The following is a 24,863-nucleotide window of genomic DNA, read 5'->3' on the forward strand; positions in this document are numbered from 1 at the left end:
TTTAATTACTCAGTACTTAGGTTACGATACAGGCAGTTCTAAATAAAAGTTACCAACTACTTCACTGTTGCTTCGTGAGTCTTAGCTATATGGTTGGTTCCCCCCATTTTTTTTTTTTTGTATACCTAGTCTAGATTCCACAGTGACCACAAGATGTATATTTAACCACTTCTGTGTCAGAAGGCCCTTATATAACGCATTATGTTGAAAAAATTTGCTGCTGTCATTTCTAAAAAAAAATTGATCCACGAGAATGAAAATTTTTTTTTTTTTTTTAAGACATAGAAAAGAGAAAAAATACTCTGGGTCCGGTCTCCTTCTTCTTTTGTGCAGCGACGTACGATGTGATAAGTGTTACTCTCCTTCGGGGGTCATAGTAGAGACTTTATACTGGTACCAAGCTGGGGGGGTTAACATTTGGGAATCTTTACAGGTTTATCGTAACTTTTGCAGATACTTGCTGTAGTGTTTTATGGGAGACTGAGTCTGTTTCTAAGGTCGGGATCACACATGCGAGAAACACGTCCGTGTCTCGCATGTGAAATCCAAGCTCTGGCGCCGGCACTCTAGAGCGGAGCGTGCGGCCTCATAGCAACACATGGAGCCGCACGCTCCACTCTGGAGTGTCGGCGCCAGAGCTTGGATTTCACATGCGAGACACGGACGTGTTTCTCGCATGTGTGATCCCGGCCTTAATACTACACCTTTCAGAAGATGAGCAGGAAGTGGAGAGGTAATGTCTAATGTTTAGGGTGCAGTCAGACAGCCGAGATCGGAGCACAGTGCACGAAATGGCAGCGACTCTCCAGATCCAAGCGTGAACGTTCCATAGATTTCTATGCAGCTTTCACGCTTGGGTCAGGAAAGTCACTGCCAGTCCAGGCATTGCGGTCCGATTTATAATTTATTGGTAATTTCATTATATGTTGCTGGCATATGTTTGTAGGTACTGTAAGGACCTTTTCGGACGTCCGTATAAATCTCTCCGGGATCGGCCTGCAATGCACCGACTGGCCGCAGGTCTCCCGACCTTAGCATGACCGGTCTAGGCTATCCCGCTCTGGTCCAGTCTGTGCACTTTGGTCCCTTCATAGACCGATTTGTACAGTCGTCTGAATGTTCCCCAACACTCATCTTATGGCTATGACCTTCCATTGGGACAAAGCCTGGTCCACATCTTCAATTAGGAACACGAGGATCTTACGGGAGGGATATTCAGGACCCCTTTCCATAAATTCAGAGAGGCGAGACCATGTGATTTGCATCAGTGCCGTATAATATCATATTTCTCCTATAAGCGCCTCAACCTGCCGCAGGGTCCTTGTCCGATGATCACAAGTTGGTCGTCTCGTCATTTAAGAGGAACTTTTACAAGTTAAGCAGAAGTCTGATTACAGCTCTGCCTTCAGGTGGTGGTTTAACACGTCCAGGTTAGGCGGCAGATAAGTTTCAGAAATATCAAAAGATTCTTGCAAACGAAAGTGATGCAAACCGAGATGGAGCGTAAAGCCGAGGTCTCGGAAACCTGAATGGATTCCATGCCAAATGAGAATTAGAAGAAATGATCTGTTGGCCGGAGACCCTTCCTTTGGGTCGTGCGTGAAGAAACCCTCCTGATATCTAGAGGCCCAATTTAACTCCTTCCTGAGGCAGACCATTATCATTATTACAATTTAGTTATTCCTCCCTTTCTATCGAGAGTCCTAGCTTTTTACTTTTCCCACTAATATCACCCGTTGTAGCTTTAAATGACCTTCACTTTACCATAAAATGTATTGCAGAAAGGAATAAATTCCAAGTGCCATGATCTAGTGAAGGAGGCACAGACCCGGCACCTGTACAATTACAGGTGTTACCAGACTTTGTATTTAAATAATAAAAATTTAAAAAAAAAAAAGTTTGGTCCACCATTTTCTGAGACCAGTAATGTGTTAGTTTTTTATCAATGGAACAATTAGGGGTTTCGTTTTTTGTTGTTTTTTTTTTTTTTGAGGGGGGGGGGGGGGAGTGCCAAGCAGCCATTTTTTTTTTTATTGATGCTATTATATAAGACCTCTTGATATTTTTTCAGGGAGCTGTGGCACCCCTCTTTACACTCCCCTAAAAATAATCCCACATTTAGGGCGTTACATTATTTTCCTCCTTAAGGAGTTTATGGGTTAATTTTCCATTATGATCAGATGTGGCAATACCAAATATTCTTGTGGTTTTTTTTAGTGGGGTAATTTGCATTGTTCTAGATTTAAACTTTTTTTTAAGGGACCGCATGTTCTATATACTGCACTACTACAGCAGTGCAATAACAAATACATGGTGGTCTGCTGTGTCCCCCAAGAAATTATGTTCTCTTATAAGGCTCAGGCCTGGGCTTCAGAGGAAGACTTAACCCTTTAGTGACCGAGCCAATTTTGACCTGAATGACTAGGCCAGATTTTACTTTATGGGGTCATAACTCTGGAACGCTTTAACAGATCGCACTGATGCTGAGACAAGGGGATTTTTGTGTACTCGCCGTAAAATCTTTTTCTCCGAGCCAATCATTGGGGGACACAGGACCATGAGTGTTATGCTGCTTCCCACTAGGAGGACACTAAGTAAACACAAAGAGTTAACTCCTCCTCTGCAGTAGACACCCCTTGACTGGCCAGTAGCCACTCAGTTCAGTAGTAAAGCAGTAGGAGTAAAACCAAGCCAAGTAAACTATGTCCAAAACTGAGGAACAAAATACAACAACAAACAGCCAATAGGCTAACAGGGTGGGTGCTGTGCCCCCAATGATTGGCTCGGAGAAAAAGATTTTACGGTGAGTACACAAACATCTCCTTTTCTCTTACGCCTCCTGTGGGGGACACGGGACCATGGGACGTCCTAAAGCAGTCCCAGTGTGGGGAGCAATTGCACTGCTAAAACCCCATGTACCACTGACTAACTGAGGTACCGCTGTCTGCAGAATGCGCCTGCCAAGGGCAGCGTCTGCCGAATCCTGAGTATGGATGTGATGGTGCTTTGTGAAGGTATGCAGACTGGACCAAGTCGCAGCTTTACAAAGCTGTTGTGCAGAAGCCTGGTGCCAAATGGCCCAAGAAGCACCGACCGAGTCGAATACGCCTTAATCCCTGTTGGGACAGGGGTGTTCCTGATGCGGTGTGATTCCTGAATAGTGGAGCGAATCCACTTGGCTAGAGTGGCCTTTCAGGCAGGTAGACCCTTCCTATGTCCCTCTGGAAGCACGAATAGGACATCCAACTTACGGAAGGGAGCCGTGCGAGATATGTACCGCCGAAGAGCTCTAACCACAGCCAGAGTATGGGGAGCTTTCTCGATACGATGGGCTGGTGCCGGACAGAATGACGGCAAGACAATGTCCTCATTTAGATGAAAGGAGGAGATGACTTCAGGTAGGAAAGAGGGAGAGGTTCTCAAGACTACCTTGTCTGGGTGAAAAATCAAAAAAGGGGGTCGGCTCGAGAGGGCCGCCAACTCAGACTCCTGATTGATGTAATCGCCACGAGAAAGACCACCTTCCATGAAAGGAGGGTGAGAGAGATGTCCTGCAATGGTTCGAAAGGGGCCTCCTGAAGAACTACAAGATCCAAGTTAAGATCCCATGATGCCAAAGGCATTCTATAGGGAGGGACCACCCGGGAGACTCCTTGGATGAACGTCTTAACCCACAGTCTGGAAGCAATCTTTCGTTGGAATAGAACAGACAATGCAGACACTTGTCCCTTGAGCGAGCTTAGGGCAAGGCCTGACTCTAAACCTGATTGGAGAAACTCAAGAATGGACGGAATGGAAAAAAACAGGAGAACGTCCATGGGTATTGCACCATGAAAAGAAGATGCGCCAGGTGCGATGATAAATGCGCATGGATACGGGTTTCCTAGCGTGAATCATGGTAGAAGAAACCCCTGAAGAGAATCCGGCTTGGGCTAAAATCCAGGATTCAACAGCCATGCCGTCAAAGCCAGGGCCCCGGAGATCTGGTGGCAAATCAGGCCCTGTGAGAGAAGATCCGTGCGATCTGGAAGCCGCCAGGGGACGTCGGTGACCATTTGGACGAGTTCCACGTACCATGCGGCCTGTCCGGCGCGTTGAGAATCACCGGTCTCCTCTCTGCCCTGATTATCACTCTCGGGAGCAGAGGAAGAGGTGGAAATATGTATGGCAGCTGGAACCAATGCCACGACAAGACCAGAGCATCTGCCCCGATGGCGCAAGGGTCGCGGGATCGCGCAATGAACTGGGGAACCTGGTTGTTGAGCCTCGAGGCCATGAGATCCACATCCGGCATCCTCCAGCGAAGGCAAATCTGCTGGAAGACTTCCGGATGGAGGGACCATGCGCCTGAGGCAAGACCTTGGTGACTGAGGAAGTCCGCTTCCCAATTCTCGAAGAAAACGAATCACTGCACACGTCAGAACAAGTCAATTTGGTTGACGTGGAAGTTTTTTATTCAAGGTGCAAAAAAAATTCGAGGACGTAACAAGGCAACAGTGTAGACTCTAACGTTTCGGCCACAACCGTGGCCTTGGTCACAGAGTGGTGCTGAAAAAACGGAAAAAAAACGTATAAACAGACAATATATACAATGATAGACAAAATATATACAAAATATATACAAAATAATGGTTGCTCAGTGTGGAATAACAAACCACATCTTGAGCCATAGGGGAACTGGAACTCATGTCAATAGAACTACTAGAATGAGTAGAAAAAGGTTGTAACCAACTTGTCATAAGTGTACGTATAAGGCCAAAAGGACAAAGCAAAGGGTCCTACAGGAGTTAGTACAGATATAAATCAAAAAAAGAGAGATATGGATCGAGTCTAACAGCAGGAGGACAGGATGAAAACACATACCCTCGGTGGTAGTCCAAATCGTATCGTATGGTCAATACAGTATTCAAAAAAGGGGGTACGGCCCCGTGATACCCTATTGAGGCAATAAGAAAGCAAAACAAATCACATACAGGTGTATGAACTGGCTTGTAAAAATTGCAAGCTGGAATGGTATATGTGATCAGACCCTCAGGTGAAATCTACGAGGATAGATACAAAAGTAAAAGGTATTTACCCAGATGGATGTCACCGGTACTTAACGGTAAAACTATGCGCAGTAGAGGTACACTAGTCCAATGTGGGCTTCAGCTAAAACAGAGAATATGTACATGTGTCCATATACATAATGCTCAACAAACTGCAATGGGTGATATAGAAGCAGCAAAATAATGATATGTACTCTAGGGGAAAAAAACTACCAAAGGTCCTGATGTTAACAGAATTCCAATTGTTCTATACGGAAGGATAGTGGAAGACAGAAGCAAACGGCATCCATGTACCCGTATGGGAACCCGTCCAGTTCTGTGGAGAGATGCACAAGATAGAGTGTATGGTGGAAACCCACATGGTGGGTTAAATAAACATCCGTGGTCTAACCGCAATAGTACTAGTGAATCTAGACACCATCGCCTACCTCAGGTCCTTTACACAGCAAGGGTTGTAAGGCAAGAACAGGAGAAGTTGTGTCCAAACATAAGCCCTAAAGTTGAATTTTAGTGTGGCGTGGGTTCACCTACATCGCATCTAGAAAAAGATGCATATTAATTAAAAACCGGTATAACCGCAAGAAGGGCACTTATCTGGGGTCCGAGTCTCACATCCATTGGTGGTGCAGGGGTCACATCGTCCGCATAAGATGTCCTGGGAGAAGCGCCGACACACCACAGTGTCCTGGCGGAGGAGGCGGATGTGACATGCAGCCGGCAGTAGCTGTTATAAAGGGATCTGGCCGGATCCCTTTACCAAATACGTCCCAGGATGTGAGACTCCCCAAATAAACGGCCCGCTTGGTAAGGTAGAGAAGTCAGCGACTTTTTGGAAGCAGAATCTGCTCGCCAATCGTGGAGCCATAAGGCCCTCCTGATGGAAATTGCGTTTGCAGCCGCTTGCGCTGTGCAACTAGCCGCATCTATGGAAGCGTTAACTATGAAATCTCCGGCCTGAGCTATCTGGTTAGCTAGTCTGGCCGCCTCTGGGGAAAGATTACTGCCATGGACGGTAGAGGTTAACACCTCTGCCCAGGCGACCATTGCCTTAGCCACCCAGATAGCTGCAAAAGATGGAAGGAGAGCTGCTCCTGAGGCCTCAAAGACTAAGCGAGCCAGATACTCAATTTGACGGTCAGAAGGATTTTTGACTGATGAGCCGTCGGACAGGGATAAGACTGTTTTTGATGCGAGTCGCGATACGGCAGGATCCATAGGAGAGAAGCCACTCCTTCACCAGATCCTTGGAGAAAGGATATTTAGCTTCCGTGGCTTTTTGAGCCGTAAAACGCTTCTCCGGGTGTTCCCTGTGTTTTTGGATAATGTCCTGAAACTCAGGGTGATTAGCAAATATCTTTTGGATGCATTTAGTCTTTTTAAAAGATACGCTTTTGCGTCCTTAGGCCGGCTTCACACTTGCGAGTTTTACCGACGTAAGAGCGCAGAAACTACGTCCGTAAAACTCGCAAAAAATACGGCACAATTATTCTCTATGCCCCTGCTCCTATCTGCCGTATTTTACTGATCAGTATTATACGGCTTTCTACGGCCGTACAAAATCGCAGCATGCTGCGATTGTCACCGTACTGCGCAAGAAATACGCCAATGAAAGTCTATGGAAGCATGAAAAATACGGATTACACACGGACCAGCAGTGTGACTTGCGAGAAATATGCAGCGCTGTTAGAGAGAAAAGCCGGTAATTCAGTGCGGTGTACAGTAAAATCACACTGACAGCTTACAGTCCAATAGGTAGAATAAATGTGTACACATAGAATAGGTATATATATATATATATATATATATATCAGTGAGACACATATATGTATATATATTAATATTTATTCCAGCGCTATACAGCTTGAAAGCCAGTAATTCAATTACCGGCTTTTTCTTTCTCCTTCCTAAACCCGACATGATTTGAGACATGGTTTACATACAGTAAACCATGTCTTCTCTCCATTTTTTTTTTGCAGATTCCACACTACTAATGTCAGTAGTGTGTATCTGCAAAATTTGGCCGTTCTAGCTCTTAAAATAAAGGGTTAAATGGCGGAAAAAATTGGCGTGGGCTCCCGCGCAATTTTCTCCGCCAGAGTGGTAAAGCCAGTGACTGAGGGCAGATATTAATAGCCTGGAGAGGGTCCATGGTTATTGGCCCCCCCCTGGCTAAAAACACCTGCCCCCAGCCACCCCAGAAAAGGCACATCTGGAAGATGCGCCTATTCTGGCACTTGGCCACTCTCTTCCCATTCCCGTGTAGCGGTGGGATATGCGGTAATGAAGGGTTAATGCCACCTTGCTATTGTAAGGTGACATTAAGCCTAATTAATAATGGAGAGAGTGGCCAAGAGCTAGAACGGCCAAATTTTGCAGATACACACTACTGACATTAGTAGTGTGGAATCTGCAAAAAAAATGGAGAGAAGACATGGTTTACTGTATGTAAACCATGTCTTAAATCATGTCGGGTTTTAGGAAGGAGAAAGAAAAAGCCGGTAATTGAATTACCGGCTTTCAAGCTGTATAGCGCTGGAAAAAATATTAATATATATACATATATGTGTCTACTGACATATATATATATATATATATATACAGTATATATATATTTTTTTCTTTTTGGGACACATGGATCACTTCTATAGCGGTATGTTGGTTTTGCAAGCCTGCGAGAAAACCACGCAGTACGGATGCCATACGGATTACATACGGAGGATGCCATGCGCAAAAAACGCTGACACACCCTGCCTACGGAGGAGCTACGGACCACTATTTTCGGGACTTTTCAGCGTATTACGGCCGTAATATACGGACCGTATTTTCATACGCTGAGTGTGAAGCCGGCCTTAGATTGAGACATAGTATATGTCTATACTCCACTTAAACTGCGATAGCAGGGCTATGGGAGCAGAGAAGGGGTTAAGCTTTTCCCTATGGAGTGGAGCAGCTTACCCACGGTCCTGTGCTGGTGTCACCGGGGAGGCAGAGGGGGAAGACAGCGTTTTTGGCTGAATGTTCCCTGCAGAAGTGGAGTCCCAAGATGGCGCCCGAGATTTGCAGGGCACTTCTCGTTCAGAGTGAGAAGTGCCTGAGTAGTGGGCGGGGCTTCGACGGTGGGCGGGAATTTTAAGTTGCAGCCTAGTCTGGCAGTAGAAGCTGGGACTAAATTTGTGGAGCCGGCCGGCGGAACGTACCGGCAGCCACGATGCCGCACCTGATGACCGCCGCTGGCATCTAGTCAGCGGTATCTCTCCCCAGGGACCCGGACCGCACCTTCCCACGCAGGCAGCGTGAGGAAGGGTATTACCGAGGAGGGGTGCCTGTAGCTCAATCGATCCTCCCTATGTCGGGGGATGGAGAGCATCTGCGTCTTCAGATGTGCCTGCCGCAAGGGACTTACGGCTGTGCCTGCTGCGGGGGACTTACAGACATGCCTGCCGCAGGGGACTTATGGCTACTGTGGGGTCTGCGTGACGCCAAGGTGAGGACATAATTTTGGATGAGCCCGGGAGATACACATAAGAGGTGCTCGCCTCTACACTCTAGGGGCTCGCCTTCTTACGGGGGGAGATCAGGACCGTATAGGAACCGTCGCCCTGGTGTAGCTTAGGCATGCCCCAGTCGTTGCAGGAGAGGTACGGGGAGGTATACTCGCCGTGCTCGCCTGTTGATGGTTCGGGGGAGAGCGGACCCTTCACTCCGTTAATTAAAAAATAAAAATTTACAGAAAATAAAAATAAAACAAAAAAACTGTGGGGTCTGAAAACAGACCCAAGTGCCTCCTACAGACACTAACCAAGAACTGGGTCGTTACTGGCCAGTCAAGGGGTGTATACTGCAGAGGAGGAGTTAACTCTTTGTGTTTCCTTAGTGGCAAGCAGCATAACAACCATGGTCCTGTGATCCCCAATGAGGCATAGGAGAAAATTTTTTGGTGATATATTGTACTTCATAGAGGTAAAATTTGTTTAATATGACTTGCGTTTGTTTATGAAAAAAATTGGAAGTTTGGTGAAAATTTTGCAATTTTCAAGCTTATAATTTAAAAAAAAAAAATGTTTGTTATTAGGGTTAAAAGTTGACCAGCAAGTTCTCATTTTTCCAACAAAATTTACAAAACAATTTTTTTTAGGAACCACATCACATTTGAAGTCGCCTATATGGCGAAATACTCAAAACTGACACCATTCTAAAAAATGCACCCCTCAAGGTGCTCAAAACCACATTCACAAAGTTTATTAACCCTCCAGTTGCTTCAAAGGAACTGAAGCAAAGTGGAAGGAAAAAAATTAACATTTAACTTTTTCAAATTTTTTTTTACTTCAGACCCAATTGTTTTTTTTTATTTTCACAAGGGTAACAAGAGAAAATAGGCAGCAAAATGTATTGTGCAATTTCTGCTGAGTACGCTGATACCTCATATGTGGGGGAAATCTACTGTTTGGGCGCACAACAGCGCTCAGAAGGGAAGGAGCACCATCTAACTTTTTGAACGCAAAATTGGCTGGAATAGAGTGGACACCATGTCGCGTTTGGAGAGCCCCTGATTAGAGTTGAGCGATTATGTTTGGATTCGGTCGCTGAATCTGAATTTGCCATATTAGTACCCTATTTGTGCTGAATTTATGTTTGATAATCTGTTCCAAACATATTCGTTCAATTCTACGACCACTGATTCCAATGATGTTCGGCAAATATTGGAAAAAATAATATGCGCCGCCGATCGCAATTGGAACCGAATTTTGAAAAATTCACTCAACTCTACCCTTGATGTGCCTAAACAGCGGAAATCACCATTTTGGAAACTAGACCCCTCAAGGATTCTATCCAAGGGTATAGTGAGGAATTTGAACCCACAGATATGACACAGATTTTGATAGCACTAGGTCAATATATTGAAAAAATTCATTTTTTCACAAAAATCTTGCTTTAGTCCCAAATTTCTTACTTTTCCAAGAGGTATCACCAAAAAGTGGACCCCACAATTTGTTACGCTCTTTCCTAAGAGCGCAGCGATAACTCACATGTAGCCAAAAAATTTCTGTTTGGACAAACGGTAGGGTTTACAACAGAAGGGGCAAAATGCGAGTTTTGGGACACATTTTGCTCTGTTTATTTGCAGAGCAACAGAAATCCCCCATGAATGTCTTTTTTTGGAAATTATACCTTCTAATGTACACTGCTCAAAAAGTAAAGGGAACATATATATCCCACATCCGAGATAGCACTAAATGAAATATTCCAGTTACAAATCTTTATTCATTACAGTATGGAATTTGTTGAGGATAATAAAACCAACAAATGATCAATGTAAATCAAAATTACTATCCCATGAGGTCTGGATTTGGAATAATATTCATAATAAAGTGGAAAATCAAATTACAGGCTGATCCAACTTCAGTGGCAATGCCTCAAGACAAGGAAATGATGCTCAGTAGTGTGTGTGGCCTCCACGTGCCTGTATGACCTCCCTACAACGCCTGGGCATACTCCTGATATGGCGGTGGATGGTCTCCTAAGGCAGGGGTCCCCAACTCCAGTCCTCAAGGCCCACCAACATGTCATGTTTTCAGGATTTCCTTAGTCTTGCCCAGGTAATAATTGCATCACCTGTGCAATGCAAAGGAAATTCTGAAAACATGACCTGTTGGTGGGCCTTGAGGACTGGAGTTGGGGACCCCTGTCCTAAGGGATCTCCCAGACCTGGACTAAAGCATCCGCCAACTCCTGGACAGTCTGTGGTGCAATGTGGTGTTGGTGGATGGAATTAGACATGATGTCCCAGATGTGGTCAATCGGATTCAGGTCTGGGGAACGGGCGGGCCAGTCCATAGCTTCAATGCCTTCATCTTGCTGAAACTGCTGACACACTCCAGCCACATGAGGTCTGGCATTGTCCTGCATTAGGAGGAACCCAGGGCCAACCACACCAGCATATGGTCTCACAAGAGGTCTGAGGTTCTCATCTCGGTACCTAATGGCAGTCAGGCTCCCTCTGGCGAGCACATGGAGGGCTGTGTGGCCCTCCAAAGAAATCCACGCCGCAAAAGAGGAAAAATATATGCGGCACTCACCCGTTTGAAGCTGTATAATCGTGCTCTTTATTGGAAAGAAAATGTGCATACATCTGTCAAGGTAAAAATATACGTTTTTATACTCTTTTGTACTTTTATATATTCTTATGCTGTGAAACAATAAGTTTTTCCCCTTTGCTTGCTAAATGCAAATTTAACTGTATTTAAGATGGCTGCCAGTGTTCACTTTTGCCTTAGTTTTTGTACTTGCCAAGAATCTACTTTCGTTTCTGAAGCTAAAGTATCGTTTCTGGAGAAATGGAAACTTAACAAGATGTGGACAAAGGAAGATTCATCAGATGATGTCATAGCTAGTGTTGAGCGATACCTTCCGATATCGGAAAGTATCGGTATCGGTTTGGATCGGCCGATATTCAAAAAATATCGGATATCGCCGATACCGATACCCGATCCCAATGCAAGTCAATGGGACCAAAATATCGGAATTAAAATAAACCCTTTCTTTCCTTGTAGGTTCATTCTACCTGAAGGAAAACAACTAAGAATAATGTAGGATGTATGGGGGAGGTGGCGGAGACATTAAAGGCAATGAGGATTAGTCCAATCAAATAGAATAGCATGTTTTTTTTTTTTTTTAAAGAAGTTCGGATTGAAAAAGATATTGAGTATGTAAATTTTTTTTATTTTGTCAGATATTGATGTTTCACTATTCCACGCCCTTCCCCTTCTTTTTTTTCTTTTTTTTTTTTTTCTTTTCCCACACTTTCATCTTCATCATCATCAGCATCCTTGACATCAACTTCTTCACCTTATTCATCTTCTTCTTCATCTTCTACCTATTTTTTTTTTTATTACATTCTTCATATTCATTTTCTTCAACTATTATTATTCTTCCTATTCTACATATTCTTTTTATTCCACTGTTATTATTCTTCCTATTCTACTTCTTCATCATATTCTCATTTGTGACAGGCATTCCCGTAGTTGTTATCTATAAAAGTTGGAAGATTACACCTTCCGTTCTGCCAGTCACAAAAGTTACATTTGTCCGCGTTCAGTTTGGCCTGCAGCATCAGGCTTTATCCAGGGGCACCACGAGGAGGAACGGACTCACCCCCATACACTGCTTAGTCTTCTTCTGCATATAATTTAGATAATATCTTTTGCTCTGATATTAAGTCTTATGCTTAATGTTCTTCTGCTCTTTGTTCTGCAGCCTCTTGTTCTTCTGCTTCTCGGTCTTCCATGTTGTCGTCTCCAGGGTCTTCGTCTCCAGTGTCGTCATCTCCGCCGTCGTCGTCTCAGCCGTCGTCGTCTCCGCCGTCGTCGTCGTCGTCGTCATCGGGGTGGTCTTCCGGGTCGTCGTCATCGGGGTGGTCTTCCGGGTTGTCGACGTTAGGGTCTTCAACTTGGAAATGTAGCAGAAGGTACAAGAAGGCTGAGAAAATGCCAAGAACCAGCTGATGGAACTGGAACTCGGATGGCTACCCGAAGGTTCAAGAGCCTATGGAACTACCGAGGACCAGCTGACGTTACTGGAACCCGGTTACTAAGCAGGAGGTACCCGTGCTAAAAAGCACTACCAAGGACCGCCTGACGTTGGCGGAACTCGGATACCCAGAAGGAGGCACCTAAGCCAAAGGCTCTGCCCGGAACCAGATGACGTTACTGGAACCAGGATGGGGAGCAGAAGGTACAAGAGCAAAAGACACTGCCGAGAACCAGCTGACGGTACTGGAACCCGGATGGGTAGCCGAATGTCCAAGAGCCAATGGAACTACCAAGGACCAGCTGACGTTACTGGAACCCGGTTACTAAGCAGGAGGTACCCGTGCCTGAAAGCACTACCAAGGACCACCTGACATTGGTGGAACTTGGATACCCAGAAGGAGGCACCTAAGCCAAAGGCTCTGCCCGGAACCAGCTGACGGTACTGGAACCAGGATGGGGAGCAGAAGGTACAAGAGCAAAAGACACTGCCGAGAACCAGCTGACGGTGCTGGAACCAGGTGGTGGACCCCAAGGCCCACAGGAGAGGAGAGAACAGCTAGGCCGCGAGGCAGCCGCAGTTACCGAACCCCAACAGTCCTACAGGGGGAGCTGGGCCTACTGGCACTACAGAACCAGCCTTGACTACCAGTTCACGCAGCCCACATAGGAAGCTCCTAAACTGGAGGCACCCTGGAGTTGGCTAACTCGACCGCCCCACGACGGGGCAAGCATAGGCGTCTCAGTGAAGTTGACACAACCCGGAAACAGCTGACGGTGCTGAAACCAGGCTTGGCACGAGGGAGTACCTGTGACAAGAACACTGCCGAGAACCAGCTGGCGGTGCTGGAACCCGGATGCGTTGCCCCAGTGTGCAAGAGCCAATGGCACGACCGAGGACCAGCTGACGGTGCTGGAACCCGGTTACTAAGCTGTAGGTGCCCGCGCTTAAAAGCACTACCAAGGACCGCCTGGCGTTGGCGGAACTCGGATACCCAGGAGGAGGCACCTTAGCCAAAGGCTCGGCCCGGAACCAGCTGACGGTGCTGGAACCAGGTGGTGGACCCCAAGGCCCACAGGAGAGGAGAGAACAGCTAGGCCGCGAGGCAGCCGCAGTTACCGAACCCCAACAGTCCTACAGGGGGAGCTGGGCCTACTGGCACTACAGAACCAGCCTTGACTACCAGTTCACGCAGCCCACATAGAAAGCTCCTAAACTGGAGGCACCCTGGAGTTGGCTAACTCGACCGCCCCACGACGGGGCAAGCATAGGCGTCTCAGTGAAGTTGACACAACCCGGAAACAGCTGACGGTGCTGAAACCAGGCTTGGCACGAGGGAGTACCTGTGACAAGAACACTGCCGAGAACCAGCTGGCGGTGCTGGAACCCGGATGCGTTGCCCCAGTGTGCAAGAGCCAATGGCACGACCGAGGACCAGCTGACGGTGCTGGAACCCGGTTACTAAGCTGTAGGTGCCCGCGCTTAAAAGCACTACCAAGGACCGCCTGGCGTTGGCGGAACTCGGATACCCAGGAGGAGGCACCTAAGCCAAAGGCTCGGCCCGGAACCAGCTGACGGTGCTGGAACCAGGTGGTGGACCCCAAGGCCCACAGGAGAGGAGAGAACAGCTAGGCCGCGAGGCAGCCGCAGTTACCGAACCCCAACAGTCCTACAGGGGGAGCTGGGCCTACTGGCACTACAGAACCAGCCTTGACTACCAGTTCACGCAGCCCACATAGGAAGCTCCTAAACTGGAGGCACCCTGGAGTTGGCTAACTCGACCGCCCCACGACGGGGCAAGCATAGGCGTCTCAGTGAAGTTGACACAACCCGGAAACAGCTGACGGTGCTGAAACCAGGCTTGGCACGAGGGAGTACCTGTGACAAGAACACTGCCGAGAACCAGCTGGCGGTGCTGGAACCCGGATGCGTTGCCCCAGTGTGCAAGAGCCAATGGCACGACCGAGGACCAGCTGACGGTGCTGGAACCCGGTTACTAAGCTGTAGGTGCCCGCGCTTAAAAGCACTACCAAGGACCGCCTGGCGTTGGCGGAACTCGGATACCCAGGAGGAGGCACCTAAGCCAAAGGCTCGGCCCGGAACCAGCTGACGGTGCTGGAACCAGGTGGTGGACCCCAAGGCCCACAGGAGAGGAGAGAACAGCTAGGCCGCGAGGCAGCCGCAGTTACCGAACCCCAACAGTCCTACAGGGGGAGCTGGGCCTACTGGCACTACAGAACCAGCCTTGACTACCAGTTCACGCAGCCCACATAGGAAGCTCCTAAACTGGAGGCACCCTGGAGTTGGCTAACTCGACCGCCCCACGACGGGGCAAGCATAGGCGTCTCAGTGAAGTTGACACAACCCGGAAACAGCTGACGGTGCTGAAACCAGGCTTGGCACGAGGGAGTACCTGTGACAAGAACACTGCCGAGAACCAGCTGGCGGTGCTGGAACCCGGATGCGTTGCCCCAGTGTGCAAGAGCCAATGGCACGACCGAGGACCAGCTGACGGTGCTGGAACCCGGTTACTAAGCTGTAGGTGCCCGCGCTTAAAAGCACTACCAAGGACCGCCTGGCGTTGGCGGAACTCGGATACCCAGGAGGAGGCACCTTAGCCAAAGGCTCGGCCCGGAACCAGCTGACGGTGCTGGAACCAGGTGGTGGACCCCAAGGCCCACAGGAGAGGAGAGAACAGCTAGGCCGCGAGGCAGCCGCAGTTACCGAACCCCAACAGTCCTACAGGGGGAGCTGGGCCTACTGGCACTACAGAACCAGCCTTGACTACCAGTTCACGCAGCCCACATAGAAAGCTCCTAAACTGGAGGCACCCTGGAGTTGGCTAACTCGACCGCCCCACGACGGGGCAAGCATAGGCGTCTCAGTGAAGTTGACACAACCCGGAAACAGCTGACGGTGCTGAAACCAGGCTTGGCACGAGGGAGTACCTGTGACAAGAACACTGCCGAGAACCAGCTGGCGGTGCTGGAACCCGGATGCGTTGCCCCAGTGTGCAAGAGCCAATGGCACGACCGAGGACCAGCTGACGGTGCTGGAACCCGGTTACTAAGCTGTAGGTGCCCGCGCTTAAAAGCACTACCAAGGACCGCCTGGCGTTGGCGGAACTCGGATACCCAGGAGGAGGCACCTAAGCCAAAGGCTCGGCCCGGAACCAGCTGACGGTGCTGGAACCAGGTGGTGGACCCCAAGGCCCACAGGAGAGGAGAGAACAGCTAGGCCGCGAGGCAGCCGCAGTTACCGAACCCCAACAGTCCTACAGGGGGAGCTGGGCCTACTGGCACTACAGAACCAGCCTTGACTACCAGTTCACGCAGCCCACATAGGAAGCTCCTAAACTGGAGGCACCCTGGAGTTGGCTAACTCGACCGCCCCACGACGGGGCAAGCATAGGCGTCTCAGTGAAGTTGACACAACCCGGAAACAGCTGACGGTGCTGAAACCAGGCTTGGCACGAGGGAGTACCTGTGACAAGAACACTGCCGAGAACCAGCTGGCGGTGCTGGAACCCGGATGCGTTGCCCCAGTGTGCAAGAGCCAATGGCACGACCGAGGACCAGCTGACGGTGCTGGAACCCGGTTACTAAGCTGTAGGTGCCCGCGCTTAAAAGCACTACCAAGGACCGCCTGGCGTTGGCGGAACTCGGATACCCAGGAGGAGGCACCTAAGCCAAAGGCTCGGCCCGGAACCAGCTGACGGTGCTGGAACCAGGTGGTGGACCCCAAGGCCCACAGGAGAGGAGAGAACAGCTAGGCCGCGAGGCAGCCGCAGTTACCGAACCCCAACAGTCCTACAGGGGGAGCTGGGCCTACTGGCACTACAGAACCAGCCTTGACTACCAGTTCACGCAGCCCACATAGGAAGCTCCTAAACTGGAGGCACCCTGGAGTTGGCTAACTCGACCGCCCCACGACGGGGCAAGCATAGGCGTCTCAGTGAAGTTGACACAACCCGGAAACAGCTGACGGTGCTGAAACCAGGCTTGGCACGAGGGAGTACCTGTGACAAGAACACTGCCGAGAACCAGCTGGCGGTGCTGGAACCCGGATGCGTTGCCCCAGTGTGCAAGAGCCAATGGCACGACCGAGGACCAGCTGACGGTGCTGGAACCCGGTTACTAAGCTGTAGGTGCCCGCGCTTAAAAGCACTACCAAGGACCGCCTGGCGTTGGCGGAACTCGGATACCCAGGAGGAGGCACCTAAGCCAAAGGCTCGGCCCGGAACCAGCTGACGGTGCTGGAACCAAGTGGTGGACCCCAAGGCCCACAGGAGAGGAGAGAACAGCTAGGCCGCGAGGCAGCCGCAGTTACCGAACCCCAACAGTCCTACAGGGGGAGCTGGGCCTACTGGCACTACAGAACCAGCCTTGACTACCAGTTCACGCAGCCCACATAGGAAGCTCCTAAACTGGAGGCACCCTGGAGTTGGCTAACTCGACCGCCCCACGACGGGGCAAGCATAGGCGTCTCAGTGAAGTTGACACAACCCGGAAACAGCTGACGGTGCTGAAACCAGGCTTGGCACGAGGGAGTACCTGTGACAAGAACACTGCCGAGAACCAGCTGGCGGTGCTGGAACCCGGATGCGTTGCCCCAGTGTGCAAGAGCCAATGGCACGACCGAGGACCAGCTGACGGTGCTGGAACCCGGTTACTAAGCTGTAGGTGCCCGCGCTTAAAAGCACTACCAAGGACCGCCTGGCGTTGGCGGAACTCGGATACCCAGGAGGAGGCACCTAAGCCAAAGGCTCGGCCCGGAACCAGCTGACGGTGCTGGAACCAGGTGGTGGACCCCAAGGCCCACAGGAGAGGAGAGAACAGCTAGGCCGCGAGGCAGCCGCAGTTACCGAACCCCAACAGTCCTACAGGGGGAGCTGGGCCTACTGGCACTACAGAACCAGCCTTGACTACCAGTTCACGCAGCCCACATAGGAAGCTCCTAAACTGGAGGCACCCTGGAGTTGGCTAACTCGACCGCCCCACGACGGGGCAAGCATAGGCGTCTCAGTGAAGTTGACACAACCCGGAAACAGCTGACGGTGCTGAAACCAGGCTTGGCACGAGGGAGTACCTGTGACAAGAACACTGCCGAGAACCAGCTGGCGGTGCTGGAACCCGGATGCGTTGCCCCAGTGTGCAAGAGCCAATGGCACGACCGAGGACCAGCTGACGGTGCTGGAACCCGGTTACTAAGCTGTAGGTGCCCGCGCTTAAAAGCACTACCAAGGACCGCCTGGCGTTGGCGGAACTCGGATACCCAGGAGGAGGCACCTAAGCCAAAGGCTCGGCCCGGAACCAGCTGACGGTGCTGGAACCAGGTGGTGGACCCCAAGGCCCACAGGAGAGGAGAGAACAGCTAGGCCGCGAGGCAGCCGCAGTTACCGAACCCCAACAGTCCTACAGGGGGAGCTGGGCCTACTGGCACTACAGAACCAGCCTTGACTACCAGTTCACGCAGCCCACATAGGAAGCTCCTAAACTGGAGGCACCCTGGAGTTGGCTAACTCGACCGCCCCACGACGGGGCAAGCATAGGCGTCTCAGTGAAGTTGACACAACCCGGAAACAGCTGACGGTGCTGAAACCAGGCTTGGCACGAGGGAGTACCTGTGACAAGAACACTGCCGAGAACCAGCTGGCGGTGCTGGAACCCGGATGCGTTGCCCCAGTGTGCAAGAGCCAATGGCACGACCGAGGACCAGCTGACGGTGCTGGAACCCGGTTACTAAGCTGTAGGTGCCCGCGCTTAAAAGCACTACCAAGGACCGCCTGGCGTTGGCGGAACTCGGATACCCAGGAGGAGGCACCTAAGCCAAAGGCTCGGCCCGGAACCAGCTGACGGTGCTGGAACCAGGTGGTGGACCCCAAGGCCCACAGGAGAGGAGAGAACAGCTAGGCCGCGAGGCAGCCGCAGTTACCGAACCCCAACAGTCCTACAGGGGGAGCTGGGCCTACTGGCACTACAGAACCAGCCTTGACTACCAGTTCACGCAGCCCACATAGGAAGCTCCTAAACTGGAGGCACCCTGGAGTTGGCTAACTCGACCGCCCCACGACGGGGCAAGCATAGGCGTCTCAGTGAAGTTGACACAACCCGGAAACAGCTGACGGTGCTGAAACCAGGCTTGGCACGAGGGAGTACCTGTGACAAGAACACTGCCGAGAACCAGCTGGCGGTGCTGGAACCCGGATGCGTTGCCCCAGTGTGCAAGAGCCAATGGCACGACCGAGGACCAGCTGACGGTGCTGGAACCCGGTTACTAAGCTGTAGGTGCCCGCGCTTAAAAGCACTACCAAGGACCGCCTGGCGTTGGCGGAACTCGGATACCCAGGAGGAGGCACCTTAGCCAAAGGCTCGGCCCGGAACCAGCTGACGGTGCTGGAACCAGGTGGTGGACCCCAAGGCCCACAGGAGAGGAGAGAACAGCTAGGCCGCGAGGCAGCCGCAGTTACCGAACCCCAACAGTCCTACAGGGGGAGCTGGGCCTACTGGCACTACAGAACCAGCCTTGACTACCAGTTCACGCAGCCCACATAGGAAGCTCCTAAACTGGAGGCACCCTGGAGTTGGCTAACTCGACCGCCCCACGACGGGGCAAGCATAGGCGTCTCAGTGAAGTTGACACAACCCGGAAACAGCTGACGGTGCTGAAACCAGGCTTGGCACGAGGGAGTACCTGTGACAAGAACACTGCCGAGAACCAGCTGGCGGTGCTGGAACCCGGATGCGTTGCCCCAGTGTGCAAGAGCCAATGGCACGACCGAGGACCAGCTGACGGTGCTGGAACCCGGTTACTAAGCTGTAGGTGCCCGCGCTTAAAAGCACTACCAAGGACCGCCTGGCGTTGGCGGAACTCGGATACCCAGGAGGAGGCACCTAAGCCAAAGGCTCGGCCCGGAACCAGCTGACGGTGCTGGAACCAGGTGGTGGACCCCAAGGCCCACAGGAGAGGAGAGAACAGCTAGGCCGCGAGGCAGCCGCAGTTACCGAACCCCAACAGTCCTACAGGGGGAGCTGGGCCTACTGGCACTACAGAACCAGCCTTGACTACCAGTTCACGCAGCCCACATAGGAAGCTCCTAAACTGGAGGCACCCTGGAGTTGGCTAACTCGACCGCCCCACGACGGGGCAAGCATAGGCGTCTCAGTGAAGTTGACACAACCCGGAAACAGCTGACGGTGCTGAAACCAGGCTTGGCACGAGGGAGTACCTGTGACAAGAACACTGCCGAGAACCAGCTGGCGGTGCTGGAACCCGGATGCGTTGCCCCAGTGTGCAAGAGCCAATGGCACGACCGAGGACCAGCTGACGGTGCTGGAACCCGGTTACTAAGCTGTAGGTGCCCGCGCTTAAAAGCACTACCAAGGACCGCCTGGCGTTGGCGGAACTCGGATACCCAGGAGGAGGCACCTTAGCCAAAGGCTCGGCCCGGAACCAGCTGACGGTGCTGGAACCAGGTGGTGGACCCCAAGGCCCACAGGAGAGGAGAGAACAGCTAGGCCGCGAGGCAGCCGCAGTTACCGAACCCCAACAGTCCTACAGGGGGAGCTGGGCCTACTGGCACTACAGAACCAGCCTTGACTACCAGTTCACGCAGCCCACATAGGAAGCTCCTAAACTGGAGGCACCCTGGAGTTGGCTAACTCGACCGCCCCACGACGGGGCAAGCATAGGCGTCTCAGTGAAGTTGACACAACCCGGAAACAGCTGACGGTGCTGAAACCAGGCTTGGCACGAGGGAGTACCTGTGACAAGAACACTGCCGAGAACCAGCTGGCGGTGCTGGAACCCGGATGCGTTGCCTTGCCTATTAAAGATTGTCTTCCTAGAGCCCCAACTAGCGGTGTTGGAGCAAAGGGTAAGCAGGGGGAGATGAGTGTAGGCCGAAGCCTGCACTGGAGGCAGCTTTGTGTCTGCGTTGCGTTTGCAGGACACTTTGCCGGCTACACACTGGGGGAACAGCTGGCGTTGCTGAACCCCACTAACACAATGGCGTGTGTTTTTATCTGTGCAGCTAGCACTTGCGGGCAAAAACTTGCGATGTTAGAGCCCGTGTTGAAGCAGGAGGAGGAGGAGAGGAGCAGAGTGTAGGCCGAAGCCTAGTTGAACCAATTTCAAAGGAAACCTTTAACCCCCCCCTCAGGTGTTACAAAGTACAAGAGACACACCTTGTGCAGTATTAATGCTGCACAAGTGAAAGGTTGCTCTATTAATTTGTCTACTTGCACACGCTGAATGAAAGACATACACAATTTACCCCATTCTACAGTCAAACTGTAGTGGATGCGTGACTTGGTTTTTTGATGAGACGCAGCACAGGTGTCCAAAATAACGCCTTGGTGCTTGGCGCAGCTTCCTGAGCGTTGTTATTTGCTGTACAGGAGTCTGCGCTCTTGTGTTATCCCTTGGCAATGCCCTGTTAGCGCTGCCCATCTTATGACCTCATTTCATGTTGGCCGGTGCGGTTAACGATGGCCATAAATCCCAGACCCACAGTGTCTTTTCATAAAGCCACACTGCGGTGCTGGGATTCGTGGCCTTGAGCAGTAAATATTTTGGCCGCTCACACACGTCCTTACACCTGCTTCAGACTGGGCGGCCTCTGCTGATCCCTTCTCGCATGCCGCGGCCATGAGGCTGCACAGTCTGAAGAAGGCGGAAGGAGATGAGTTAAGACAGGCGAAGATATGCACTGCTCGTGCCCATCAATCACACCCTCGCAGTCAAAATAATTAAGACAACGAGGAGCATTTTATTCAGGCAGGGCGGACGAACAGGCGCAAGTAGCCAACCAATGATGTCAGAAGACGGGAAGCGCTACCAAGGGGGGTGCTGCGTATCATTAGAAAGGAAAGTCACACCTCAGGGACAGTGGAATGGTCTCAAAGAGACACATTTTGTACGTGTTGAGTTCCACGTGGGCAAGGAGAAAACGTCAGCCACCTTGTACAAATGCAGCAGTACTGCTGTACAAGGTGGCTGTTATACATAGAAACACCTGGGGGTGGGGGGCAGGCTCCCTTCAATTTCAGTTCATGTGCCTGCGTGGCGTTTGCAGGTCACGTTGCAAGCTGCACAGCAGGGGAACAGCTGGCGGTGCTGAACCCCACTAACACATTGGCTGGTGTTTTTCTCTGTGCAGCTAGCATGTCCGGGCAGAAACTGGCGTTGTTTGAGCCCAGGGTCAGCAGGAGGAGGAGAGGAGCAAAGTGTAGGCCGAAGCCTGCACTGGTGGCAGCTTTTGTTCTGTTGTGCCAGCGTGGCTTGTGCTGGACACGTTGCCGACTACACAGCAGGGGAACAGCTGGCGGTGCTGAACCCCACTAACACATTGGCTGGTGTTTTTCTCTGTGCAGCTAGCATTTCCGGGCAAAAACTAGCGGTGTTTGAGCCCAGGGTCAGCAGGAGGAGTAGAGGAGCAGAGTGTTGGCCAAAGCCTAGTTGAACCAATTTCAAAGGTTACCTTTAACCCCCCCCTCAGGTGTTGCAAGGTACAAGAGCCACACCTTGAACAGCATTATTGATGCACAAGTCAAAGGTTGCTCTATTTAATTTTGCTCCTTGCACACGCTGAATTAAACACGTACACTATTTAGCCCATTATACTGTCAAACAGTAGTGGAGGCGTGACTACTAGTCTTTTTAAGGAGACGCAGCACAGGTGTACAAATTTACACCTAGGTGCTGTGCGCAGATTCCTTACCGTTGTTATTTGCAGTACAGGAAACTGCGCTCTTGTGTTATCCCTTGGCAATACCCTGTTAGTGCAGGCCGTCTCATGACCTCATTTCATGTTGGCCGGTGCGGTTAACGATGGCCATAAATCCCAGACCCACAGTGGCTTTTCCTAAAGTCACACTGCGGTGCTGGGATTCGTGGCCTTGTGCAGTAAATATGTTCGCCGCTCACACATGTCCTTACACCTGCTTCAGACTGGGCGGCCTCAGCTGATCCCTTATCGCATGCCGCGGCCATGAGGCCGCACAGTCAGAAGAAGGCGGAAGGAGGGGAGTGAAAACAGGGGAACATATGCACTGCTCGTGCCCATCAATCACACCCTCGCAGTCAAAATATATGAGACAACGGGGGGCGTTGTGTCGGGCAGGGGGGACGCATAGGCACAGCCAGCCAACCAATGATGTCAGGAGACGGGCAGCGCTAACAATGGGGGTGCTGCGTGTCATTAAAAAGGAAAGTCACACCTCAGGGACATTGTAATGGTCTGTAATGAGACACATTTTGTACTTGTTGAGTTCCACGTGTGCAAGGAGAAAAAGTCAGCCACCTTGTACAAATGCAGCAGTACTGCTGTACAAGGTGGCTGTTATACATAGAAACACCTGGGGGGGTGGGGGGCAGGCTCCCTTCAATTTCAGTTCATGTGCCTGCGTGGCGTTTGCAGGTCACGTTGCAAGCTACACAGCAGGGGAACAGCTGGCGTTGCTGAACCCCACTGACACATTGACTGGTGTTTTTCTCTGTGCAGATTGCATGTCCGGGCAAAAACTAGCGGTGTTAGAGCCCAGGGTCAGCAGGAGGAGGAGGAGAGGAGCAAAGTGTAGGCCGAAGCCTGCACTGGTGGCAGCTTTTGGTCGGTTGTGCCAGCGTGGCTTGTGCTGGACACGATGCCGGCTACACAGCGGGGGAACAGCTGGCGGTGCTGAACCCCACTAACACATTGGCTGGTGTTTTTCTCTGTGCAGCTAGCATGTCCGGGCAGAAACTGGCGTTGTTTGAGCCCAGGGTCAGCAGGAGGAGGAGAGGAGCAAAGTGTAGGCCGAAGCCTGCACTGGTGGCAGCTTTTGTTCTGTTGTGCCAGCGTGGCTTGTGCTGGACACGTTGCCGACTACACAGCAGGGGAACAGCTGGCGGTGCTGAACCCCACTAACACATTGGCTGGTGTTTTTCTCTGTGCAGCTAGCATTTCCGGGCAAAAAATAGCGGTGTTTGAGCCCAGGGTCAGCAGGAGGAGTAGAGGAGCAGAGTGTAGGCCGAAGCCTAGTTGAACCAATTTCAAAGGTTACCTTTAACCCCCCCCTCAGGTGTTGCAAGGTACAAGAGCCACACCTTGAACAGCATTAATGATGCACAAGTCAAAGGTTGCTCTATTTAATTTTGCTCCTTGCACACGCTGAATTAAACACGTACACTATTTAGCCCATTATACTGTCAAACAGTTGTGGAGGCATGACTTGTCTTTTTAACGAGACGCAGCACAGGTGTCAAAATTTGCACCTAGGTACTGGGCGCAGATTCCTGAGCGTTGTTATTTGCTGTACAGGAGTCTGCGCTCTTGTGTTATCCCTTGCCAATACCCTGTTAGTGCAGGCCGTCTCATGACCTCATTTCATGTTGGCCGGTGCGGTTAACGATGGCCATAAATCCCAGACCCACAGTGGCTTTTCCTAAAGTCACACTGCGGTGCTGGGATTCGTGGCCTTGTGCAGTAAATATGTTCGCCGCTCACACATGTCCTTACACCTGCTTCAGACTGGGCGGCCTCAGCTGATCCCTTATCGCATGCCGCGGCCATGAGGCCGCACAGTCAGAAGAAGGCGGAAGGAGGGGAGTGAAAACAGGGGAACATATGCACTGCTCGTGCCCATCAATCACACCCTCGCAGTCAAAATATATGAGACAACGGGGGGCGTTGTGTCGGGCAGGGGGGACGCACAGGCACAGCCAGCCAACCAATGATGTCAGGAGACGGGCAGCGCTAACAATGGGGGTGCTGCGTGTCATTAAAAAGGAAAGTCACACCTCAGGGACATTGTAATGGTCTGTAATGAGACACATTTTGTACTTGTTGAGTTCCACGTGTGCAAGGAGAAAAAGTCAGCCACCTTGTACAAATGCAGCAGTACTGCTGTACAAGGTGGCTGTTATACATAGAAACACCTGGGGGGGTGGGGGGCAGGCTCCCTTCAATTTCAGTTCATGTGCCTGCGTGGCGTTTGCAGGTCACGTTGCAAGCTACACAGCAGGGGAACAGCTGGCGTTGCTGAACCCCACTGACACATTGACTGGTGTTTTTCTCTGTGCAGATTGCATGTCCGGGCAAAAACTAGCGGTGTTAGAGCCCAGGGTCAGCAGGAGGAGGAGGAGAGGAGCAAAGTGTAGGCCGAAGCCTGCACTGGTGGCAGCTTTTGGTCGGTTGTGCCAGCGTGGCTTGTGCTGGACACGATGCCGGCTACACAGCGGGGGAACAGCTGGCGGTGCTGAACCCCACTAACACATTGGCTGGTGTTTTTCTCTGTGCAGCTAGCATGT

At 51.1% G+C, this 24,863-nt stretch overlaps 1 protein-coding gene across 1 annotated transcript in view; it reads left to right on the forward strand.

Moving 5' to 3' along the window:
* RSF1 (remodeling and spacing factor 1) overlaps nucleotides 1-306 on the forward strand; it is a 48,462-nt gene extending 48,156 nt beyond the window's left edge. Inside the window, exon 16 of the mRNA XM_069759358.1 lies at nucleotides 1-306. This exon is cut by the window's left edge and continues 1,149 nt beyond it. The gene's annotated coding sequence lies outside the window, so the exon portion shown is untranslated.
* The last annotated feature ends 24,557 nt before the right edge of the window (nucleotides 307-24,863 follow it).

Source organism: Ranitomeya imitator, chromosome 3, assembly GCF_032444005.1.
Source record: "Ranitomeya imitator isolate aRanImi1 chromosome 3, aRanImi1.pri, whole genome shotgun sequence".
Classification (NCBI taxonomy): Eukaryota; Metazoa; Chordata; class Amphibia; order Anura; family Dendrobatidae; genus Ranitomeya; species Ranitomeya imitator.